The sequence below is a fragment of the Leptonotus elevatus genome, chromosome 20 (genome assembly GCF_054856555.1).
Source record: "Leptonotus elevatus isolate MCC_2025b chromosome 20, RoL_Lele_1.0, whole genome shotgun sequence".
Taxonomy (NCBI): Eukaryota; Metazoa; Chordata; class Actinopteri; order Syngnathiformes; family Syngnathidae; genus Leptonotus; species Leptonotus elevatus.
In genome coordinates, this window is record NC_141258.1 from 14,215,191 (window position 1) to 14,226,407 (window position 11,217).

The following is an 11,217-nucleotide window of genomic DNA, read 5'->3' on the forward strand; positions in this document are numbered from 1 at the left end:
AGACACATTAGAGCTGTGGGTCATTAAAGTCACTCGTTAGCAACGAGCAGAACAAGCATCATCATCCTCAGTGTGTGGATGAGATGATTTAACGAGGGTCTGGAGGGAAGCATATTACGGGTCAGATGGGAGAATGTGATTACCTGAGCAATGAGCTGGAAAAAATATTTTGGTTGTAGGTGTTTTCTTTTTCTTTTCTTTTTTTAAATTTGCCTCAATGAAAAGTGATTTGGACCTTTTTCATGATAGCAATGATGTGCACTAATTGGGTGTTTAATATCGATGGCCCATACAGGCTGCCTCCTGTGTACTGCAAGGTATGGCTCTGATGTTGAAATGGTGCAACAAACATTGACATCAAATATGCTTTGTTATAGTGAGAGAAAGCATGTTTATTGGTTTGTTAATAGTATTGAGATTATGGTCCGGGGGCCATTTGCGGCCCACCACCCATTCTTGAGCGGCCCATGGCTTACACTAAAAATGACTTTTGACACAGCCCACAAATTTGTTTGTTTTTCAAAGGTGCCTCTATTTCTAATAAATTGATTAACATCAAGGGTGGTCAATTCTTTTGAAGCTGAGAGTTACTATTTGGGCCTACCAATTTGGTACGCACTTCTTAAATTTGGTGGTAAATCGTCCCCTCACCATTGTTTCTTCTACTAGCTTTTATCCACAAAATGCTATGAAACGTCAGAATTTGCTACAATGCTGACCTTTGACCTATATTTTCCCCCACAGATATTGTTACTATTAAATTTTAAGGCTGGGTTTAAAAGATCAAGTAATTGACACCAAATCGATTTTTCCTTTCCGAGCCCGATGTTGATTCATAAAACCATAAATCGATTATTTTAATATCTATTTTTCCCATAAATTCTTAAGAAACTAGAGTTTTAAAGGACATTTTTTTGTATCTTACTATTTTCTTGAAATTTAATGTTCAGGTGAATTTAAAAGTATTTTCTTACATTTATAAAATACCTGACTTATTCCACTTTAAGACAAATCCAAATCGATTTAATTTCTATTGACAATTATTAAGTTAGAATTATGAAAATATTTTCATCTCAGTCTTGCTGATGTTAATGTTTGTGTAACACTTACGTGATTATAGTCTGTTACTTTTTTTATAAATCATTTGACCGGTTACTGCCTCTGCAAAATGTACTTTGTAATGTAATATTTGTGGATATTTGATCATGTCTTTGACATTTAAGAACAATTGATGTTCCATAATTAAGCGATAACGTATAGAATTTAAGTGAATCGAATCAAATCAGGAAAAATCCAAATCGAATCGAACTGAACTCTTGTGAATTGAAATCAAATCGATTGATGAAATTAGAATCCATACACAGCCCTATTAAATTTACACCAATGCAAGTGGATAAAAGTGCTAAAAAAAAAAAGAATACAGTGCATACATACATATTGTACATACATACGCAGAAATTGCCTAGTTCCGAATGGAGTTGGCAGCAATGTGTATCCTAATAGTTTTCTTGCCCATGCACAGTGTGAGGTTATAGTGAGACATTTCTGCACAGAGACAATAAAGGTGGCAGAGGTTAGAGGTGGCAGATTGGTGTTTCTACCAAACACCAGTGAGTAAAGGTCTTATTCGGTCAGGGACCTGCAATTACCTTCCCTTCACAGTGACAGTAATTTTCCAAAACAATGGCTCACAGCATCTCAGGGGTGATATTGTTACATGTATACTGAAACGTACATAAGGCTAAAACATGGCTCAATGCAAAGTCACGTCCAACTTTTTCTACAGCTGCTTTGGTGCTTATCCGTCAGTTTGTCATTTGTTTTACTCGGTCGTCAGAGGTTGTTTTGCTTGCTTTCCAAAAATATACCTCTCAATAAAATGAAAGTGTGTTTACATGCCATCATTTGAAGCAAAAGTATTATCTTCAATGTGATAAAACGTTCAGGCACCTTACTAGCCAGCCCAAGCACAGACTCAGCTTGTTTTTATCATCACCAATAAGAGTTAGGAAGTTGGGGAAACATAAAGCAAGGCACAAATATGAAAAGCACTGACTTACTGACTGACTGACTGACTGATTATTGGATCTCAAATGGGAAAATATATATATTTTTAGAGGGAGAGCAGAAAAAAGGAGTCTATGTTTGCTATGCCAAACTTGTTGCATTTGAAACCTGAAGTGTCATTTTAGTTCACTTTACACTATCATTGACAAGGTTAACAGTAAACTTTACAAGCACACAAATAGCATGCATCCTTTCTTCTGTTTCTTATTTTCATGATAGGGACTGCTGACTTTTGCAAGGTGGAAAGCTTAATTGCCTCCAGACAAGAATCTAGGGTGTACCTAATGGTTTGTCCAACATGGCCGCCCCATTGAACACATGCAGGCTGTTACGTACAGCCTTATACTGCTGTAGCCTACTGTACTTGTTTATCACACACGGTTGTCCTGGCAACTGCATGGTTAATAACAAAGGTCAGTCATCTCTACATTGCTTTAGTGTGACAGACTGAAGCTAGCTTTACTGCAATTCCCATAAGGATTTAACATTCAACATTACTTAATTGCTTCGTCAAAGTGATCCACAGCATGTGTGTGCACATACAGTATGACATACCGTCGGTACGCTACACGACTTATACAGCCATTCTCTCTAGTGAGTTTGTCAGTATGTAAATTAATGTGCAATTCAAGAGAGGACTGAATCAGCTGCCAACAAAATGTCTGTTACTTACAGCTTAGATGAATTCAGCTGAGGCGTACAACAGACTGTCCACAGAGAGAAAGTGGAAAGCCAGTGATTCACCTATACTTTATATTTGTTGGCTTCCCTTTACCTGCGAAAACATTTCGCTACCTGTGGAGACCAGCTGAGAAGTTGTAATCAAAATCAGAACAAAACAAAACAAACAATCAGCTTTGAAAATCTCATTCAGGGTGCTGTGATGAGAATTAGCTTCCTTGTTTTTGGAATAATAATTCAAACAAAATTACCACACCCTGACAATACAATGGGATTACCTACATATTGAATTTGATGATGAAAATGATGTGTTCACATTGTGTTAATATTGGTTGATTTAAATGAGAGCATTGTATATATTCAATGATAATTAATTGCATCATTTCATCATCGCCATTATTCTTTTTTATTTCTTCATGCGGGGAAAAGTACTGCAGCAGATTTAGTGCACATCCAAGAGTTTATAAACCAATTTAACTTGATTATCCATCACAAAAATGTATCTGAAGGGTAGGAGCTGTTTTTGAAATTATAGATGCTTCACATTGTTGGGATCTATCCTAATATCCTACCCTGGAAAAATGATTTTGTTGGATTGACTTTTTGTTCATGGTTCTGTCCACATTACATGAAGTAGGCAATATATGCAGTTTTGTGTTGATCATCTGTGTAGGATAGGGAGACCGAGGCTAGTTGTATCACTTTTTATACTTTTATATATTTCTTGTATTCAATACATCATAAAAACAAAATGTATACCAGATGGAAGTCTTAAGTATGTATTTTTTGTATTCATGTAATTTTCATACTTTGTGTCAGTGCAGAGTTATAAGTCATCAAATAGAGGGAGTGAACATGTGACATGTTGCCCCACCAATGGGTAGATTATCACACTATAAGGGGTAAAATGTCACACTGGATTTTGCAACTAATAAAACAAGGAAATTATCCTTGTTCTCTTGTTTTGTTTTTGTTTCTATTTACAGCCAGATAAATTGTTTGTCATTGATCTTGAAAATTTACCATAGTCATTAAGCAAACGTTAACATTATTATAATGAAATAGATTAAAGTCTTTAGGAATTGCTGGCATGTAGGTCATAGCTCTCAGCCGCCCTTAATCTGGAAATTTGAAATAAAATTGAATCTAAAATAATAAAGCATTTCAGTTAATGGATTGATGGATGGTTCATCATGAAACTTCAATCAGTCCTGTTGTGGGCATACTGTAGATCTAACAACAACTGGAAAATACATTTTAAAATAATGAAACAAAACCTAGAAAACTAATTTCCTCACTCTTCAGACTCATCATCTGAAGGGCAATTCATACAAATTGTGAATAAAAACTGAATGCAATTATGTGGAAGTGCCAAATTTCAATATTTTGTTCAGAATAGAACATAGATGACAGGTCAACGGTTTAAACTGAGAAAATATATAATTTTAAGGGGAAAATTTGTTGATTGTAAATTTCATCGTGCCAACAAATCTTAAAAAAGTTGGGACAGGTAGCAATAAGAGGCTAAGTCATATGCACTTATAAAAAAAAAAACAGCTGGAAGACCAGTTACCACTAATGAGGTCCATTGGCAACTTGATTGGAGTATAAAAAGAGCTTCTCGGAGTGGAAGTGTCTCTCAGAAGCAAAGATGGGTAGAGAATAACCAATTCCTCCAATGTTACGCAGAAAGATAGTGGAGAAATATCAGGAAGGTGTTTAATCATCCAAGGATTCAGATAATCTGGAACAATCTGTGTGTAAGGGTCAAGGTTGAAAAATCATACCCATGATCTTCGGCTCTTAAACGGCACTGCACCGCAAACAGAAATGCTTACTGTAAGGGAAATCACAGAAAGGGCTCAGCAATACTTCCAGAAAACATTGTAGGTGAACACAATCCCCCGTGCCAGCCGCCTTTGCCAGATTAAACTCTACAGTACAAAGAAGAAGCCATTTCTAAAGTAGACCAAGAAGTGCAGGCGTTTCTCTGGGCCAGGGGTTATTTAAAATGGAGTGTGGCAAAGTGGAAACCTGTTTTGTGGTCAGACCAATCACGATTCCAAGCTATATCATACTGACTAGGGTTGCATGAGTGCATGTGGCATGGGCAGCTTCCACATCTGGAAAGGCATCGTCAATGCAGAAAGGTACATTCAGATTCGAGAACAACATATGCTCCCATCAGGCATCATCACTTTCAGAGAAGATCTTGCATTTCTCAACACGATAATGCCAGACCACATGCACCACCAATTACAACATCATGGCTGCGTAGGAAAAGGATCCGGGTATTGAAATGGCCAGCCTGCAGTCCACTTCTTTCATTTATAGAGCACATTTGGCGCATCATAAAGGGGAAGGTGCAACAAAGAAAGCCCAAGACAGTTGAACAGTTAGAGAGACGCGTGTTGGACAAGAATGGGACAGCATTCCTATTTCTAAACCTGAGAAACGTGTCTCCTTGATCCCCAGACGTTTGCAGACTGTTGTAAGAAGAAGAGGGGATGCCTCACAGTGGTGAAAATGGCCTTGTCCCAACTTTTTTTTTGATTTTTTGACACCATGGAATTTAAAATCAAATCGTTTTCCCTTAAAATGATATATTTTCTTAGTTTAAACTTTTTACCTGTTCTCTATGTTTTATTCTGAATTAAATACAAAAATTTGGCACTTCCACATAATTGCATTCAGTTTGTATTCACAAATTGTATAGTGTCCCAACTTTTTGGGAATTGGGTTTATACAAAGAAAACTAGTATTCCACTTTTTTGTTGCGCCCGCTGGTGGAGAAGAAAATTGCAATGTGACAACTTACTCGTGATACAACAAGCCCCGGTTTCTCTACACTTTTCCGATCTGGACTCATCTGGGCAGCTTCCTTAAAATTTTCAAGCCATGAAATTGCCAAAAATGGCTGCTTCATGCATCCTTTCTACCCATTTTTTGTCAAATAGGTGGAGGGCAAATTGTTTTCTCACTTTTTTATGGGAAAGCACTACTGAGTATGATATGAATAGGATTTTAATAATGTAGCAGATTTCTATAGCACTTTTCTTAAAAGACGCTTTACAATGGATACATTATTGATGCACTCACACATTCACACTGTGGTGACGGTAAGCTACTTAAATAGCCACAGCTGCCCTGGGGCAGGCTGCCGGAAGCGTGGCTGCCAGTTTGCACCTACGGCCCCTCCGACCGCCAACAAACATCCGCACCTTCCATACACCAGTGTGAGTAGCACTGGAGGCAATGTGTGTGAAGTGCCTTGCCCAAGGACACAACGACACATGACTCAGGGAGAGCAAGTATCGAACAGCCAAACTTCTGGTTACTGGACGATCGGCTCCTGAGCCACGTCTTGGGTCTGGCATAGACCTCAAAATAGTGACTTCATTAATTGTACTAAGAATAATAAAAATAAAACAAAAGAAATTTCAAGGCAACCTTCACACCACTTGCTCATAACCTCATAATGTTTTGGACAACAAAAAGCATTAGAGTGACAACATCACTTAATGAATGCCAGGGTATCATCCTGATGCTCCATTAATCTGACCAGCATCCATGCTATGATTTATATGGGGACGCTTGTTCACCTCTCCACATTCATCATATACATTTTTTAAATACATTATATAAATCCCACTGGAGGTAGTGGATACAAGAAAATGTAGGCGAGGTTTTCATGGTCGACCAGTGTTAGGGTGGTTATTAGCAACTCTGTGTTTGTGGTGGTGTCACTGCCTGTTTTCAATACCACTTCATTACAAGAATAGCTAGACTGCCATATAATATCATACCAACAGGCAGAGCAATGTTTCCCAGTCTTAAAAAAAAAGATGCAGAGATTCAGTTTATTCATCTGATTCAGTTTTAAATTTTGATTTAGGGTTTGCACGCTACACAACAAATTAGACTGTAATTTACTTAATGGCCATGTACAATATTAGCTACACCAAACTCAATATTTCTGATTAGTTTACCGTATAAAGCTGCATGAGAAGTTTAATATTATAAGAACTGTCCAAGCATTATGCAGTTTAATAACAATAACGGACATTTAATTATTACTTCTGACATGGTCAATCAATATGGAGCATTATGTAAAGGGAGATTTGTGCATACACTTATTGTATGTGGTGGCAGGTTGGAATCCAAAGTGTATATTTTCTTATTCTGATTGCCATCGTAAAATACTAACCAGTGTTTCCTATACTGTCCTTGATAACAAAGTTCATATTGTTTTGCTCTAATACAACATCGAATTTTGAGGGGAAAAGAAAATGTCTCAGTGGCGCAAAAAAACAGACATTCAAGCCAACATTGTGCAGGATATCATGTGAGATTACCATTTTGACTTTTCATGACACTACAAAGTGATACCAGTGATGACAAAAAGAATAATTGTGATTACGACCATAGAAAAGGAAATTTAAGTCGTTATGGCTGCCCATTAAAATAAGGCTGTCAACATTAAATTGACAACAGCCATAGGTGGCAAATCCAGGTCCAGAAAGTAAAAAACCATGCCACAGTTTGGCTTTAGCCCCTAGTGCTAGCTAGCTAGCTAGCTCCCTAGGAGCACCATGGGAGCTAGCTCTAGCTCCCTAGCTAGCTCCAGGTCCAGAAAGTAAAAACCCCGCCACAGTTTGGCTTTAGCCCCTGGTACTAGCAAGCTATGGGAGCTAGCTCTAGCTCCCTAGCTAGCTCACATAGTGCTCCTAGGGAGCTAGCTAGCTAGCTAGCACCAGCGGTTAAAGCCAAACTGTGGCAGGATTTTTACTTTCAGGACCTGGATTTGCCACCTCTGGCAACAGCAACAAAAGGTCAAAATCATATTAGATTTTTTTGTGACGACTGACCAGGTCGGGTACAAGTAGTAATCTATTAACCTATGAATTGTTCTCACCTTTATAACGACATATAATCAGAGGTGGGCACTTCCATCTCTCCATTAGTTGATTATTCAATTGATTAATTGACTAATCAGATTCATTTAAATTTTGCATTAAAGTGTATTACAAAAGCACACCCCCGCTCCCACCCTCCCACCCCCAGATTTATTTTTATTAATCAGTGGTTGGTATATAGTGATTTTTTTTTTAAAGTAAAAACAGATGTTTGCAAATGCCTTATTTTGATTAAAAACAGAAGCTAAAATAAGAGAAGTCTTCTTTCATGAAGGACTACAGATACTAGTGAACAATTACTGTGTGCTGAAATCAGAGGAAAATGGCTCCAAACTCAACTATTAAAATAGTTGTCGATTAATTTGATAATCGATTACTTGTCAATTAATTTATTAATTTTAACAGCTTTACTCTCCATCAGCCCGTCATTGACGGATGCCATGCCCGTTTTTTCGGGAAGTGCTTTATGATGCGAAGCCTCGAAAAAATGCACGGGATGAGAAGGTTCGGCTTACTAACCGGTTCGACAGACGAAAACCTGTTTCAGTCGGTGCTCAGTCTGTGTATTTTTGTTTTTAGGCTTTGCATCGTTGCTGAAGAAAATGGGTACTTCCCTATAGGAAAATTTCATTCTAAATTTGAACATTTGAAAGAATGTGTATGAGACTTTAGATCTTCCAGTGTTTGTGTTTACCTGCCACTTTGTCATGAGACACTTTATCGTCTGAGAGCAAGATATTTAGGCTATCTCTGCCACTATTATACCTTACCTTTATTCATAAGCAGGAACAATGAGACATTGCAGATCTTTTATCAGACTCCCCCTCAGGTTATAACCTGTGCACTCGTCTTGGGAGTGTTTCCTAATCTGCTGTCAAAAGAGGATGTACCTAAAGCAAGATATGCTCTGCTAGTCTCACCGTAGAGCTCAATCAAAAGGTGACAAGGTTACAAAGAAACTGCATCCAATCAGGAAAAGCCAGCTTTGAGATATCAAATCAAACTCAAAGAGTGTGTTTTTGCATATTGTATGTGTATCTAAAATGGAAAAGTCAGAAGGAAGGGGAGGACAAGGGACCAAGAAAGATGACTTTTAATCTCATGAGAGAAACATTTGCAGTTCCTGGAAAAATGCAATTTAAAGTAAATACAAGTATCACCCCCTTGCCCGCCAGCAATACAAACATGGTTTTCCATTTCACGACTCAGATTCAGGTTTCGCTCTGTACTTTTACTTGGGTACCCATTGGGCTATTTATTCTGGACTATAATATACAGTATTTGCTTATATATTTTCCCTTTCATTTTTCTGTCCAACTGCACTCCACCGCCCCTTTTGAATTGTACTCTGCACATCTCTAAGGAACTTCTCTCCTTAGTTCTTTGTTGTCATTAGCCACTTTATTAGCACTACAAAAGACTGGATTTTAAATTGTTCAAAGTATTTTATTGCGTCATTAATATTAGATGTGTTGTGCAATGGAGAGCAGTTACGCTATTCTTTCTGTGTAGGCCAGTCTTTAAAACCACATACATAATGCTGTCTGCAGCTATGAGTGAACACCCTGACAACACCCCTCCATGATGCTCGTTGCAAACATGTACTTACATTCTGAGCGAGGACAGCTTCCTGACAAGAATGCCTTTGTTGGATGTCCCTTATAGGTCCACTGACCTTGAAGGAGTGATAAACCAAATTGCTGGATTGGAGCCCAAATGGGATTGTGACATTTTTTCAAGCGCTTTATCACATGATGCCATAGGCATCTTCTTAAAAAAAAAAATCCCGATTTTTCAGGAAACACAAAAACTTGAACCATTTGCATCTTGAGGAGATGAAACTGTAAAGTGCTGTGGCGGCCTTGTAAGGGGGGGGGGGGGGGGGGAACGCTGTATAAGTGAAGGACCATTTACCAGAGTAAAGTGTAGTTTCAGTTAAAATGTTAACTCTGACACTAGTGCAATATACTTATAAGTGTTTAAACACCAGAGTTAAGTGAAGTTTGGCAGAATTAAATGTTTAACACTTACACTAGTGTAGAGTTCTTTCAGCCCTACACAGTGTTTATCAGTGTAGAGTTTTAACACTATACTGTGTTGGAGTAACACTGGTTAAGTGTGGAAAAAAGTAACACTTTGAAATGTGTCAGATTTACACTCATTGGTGTGGACACAAGCACTTTTCTAGTGTTAGATTTAACACTCTCAGTGTTAATCTAACACTGCCGATTTTGCTGTGTATTTCCAAATGAAACGTGTCATGTTTGACCAGCTGTCTCCCTGCACCAGCCACTTTGATGTCTGAGTGGCGGTAAGGTTTTAAATTGACTTCGCTACCATTAAATGGTTGTTTCACCAGGTGCATCTTCGCCACCAGTGTTGTACTCGCTACCTAGAAATAGTAACTTGTTACACTTACTATTTACTTCATTTTAAAAGTAACTCAATTACTCTGATGATTACTTAAGAGATCTTTGTGCAGTTTGTCACTTGTTTAGTCTCGACTGCCACCTCTGGACCAAAGTGTAACTGCAGCATCTGTGTCAGGCTCGTTCATAGTGCGCGTGCGAGTACGTGCACGATCTTAAAGCGACAGCCAGGGTTGACAAACGAAGACATGACTTCAAATGAGGTAAGAAAAACTCTGCCCCTTCCCTCCACAAAGAAACTGCGGAGTGTGCAGGGTCCGCACACTCTACTATAAAGGGAAGATAAAAGCTGATAGGTGCAGTCAGAGTAAAACAGTCAGGGCTCTTCGTATTCATCTGGGCATTGGTGGAGCATGCATAATGATGAAAAAACATTAACATTTTCTTTTTAAATGGCACAATGCACCTTTAAATAAAAAAGTAATGCATTACTATTAACAGTAACTCTAACACTGTTCCTTTATGCTCGACTAAAGTAAAGTAATGAGCGTAATTCCTTGTCGAAAAACTTGTCTTGAGCTCGCCTCGATTCTCCGTGACTGCCTAATCCAATACCCGCCCACAAGGCATCTTTTTCGTTAGCACGGCAGCGGCAATCCAATGTCAACAGGAAGTATAGTACAGTTCACATGAGCAGCCATCTATTCATTATGATTCTGAACCGCTTATCCTCACGAGTGTTGCATGGTTAAATTATTAAATTAAATAATCAAGTAAGAGACTAACTCACCATATTGTAACTGTAACTTAGTTTATGTATTTAAAAAGTAATGCGTTAGAGTATTGTTGTAAAAGTAACTAAGTTACAGTAACGCGTTACTGTAATTTAGTTACTGCCCAAGCCACCCGTTCCATGATTTTAGAGAATGTCACAGACAGTTAGACACCTGGAGAACGTACACTGCATAACGTGTTCAAGTTAAAGATTCTAATTTTCATCCTGGTGCATGTCAAATGTAGGCTAACGTGTAATATGTATTGTGAAAAATGTGAAAGCATATAGCCTAATTATTGATTACGTTGTGTTACGTGATCATCGTTCTTGCGCTCCTTGGAAGGGTGGGGGCTGAGAGGGGTTAGGAGGGTACGAGGGCGCACCGTACTTAAAATGAGCGAGTGGGCTA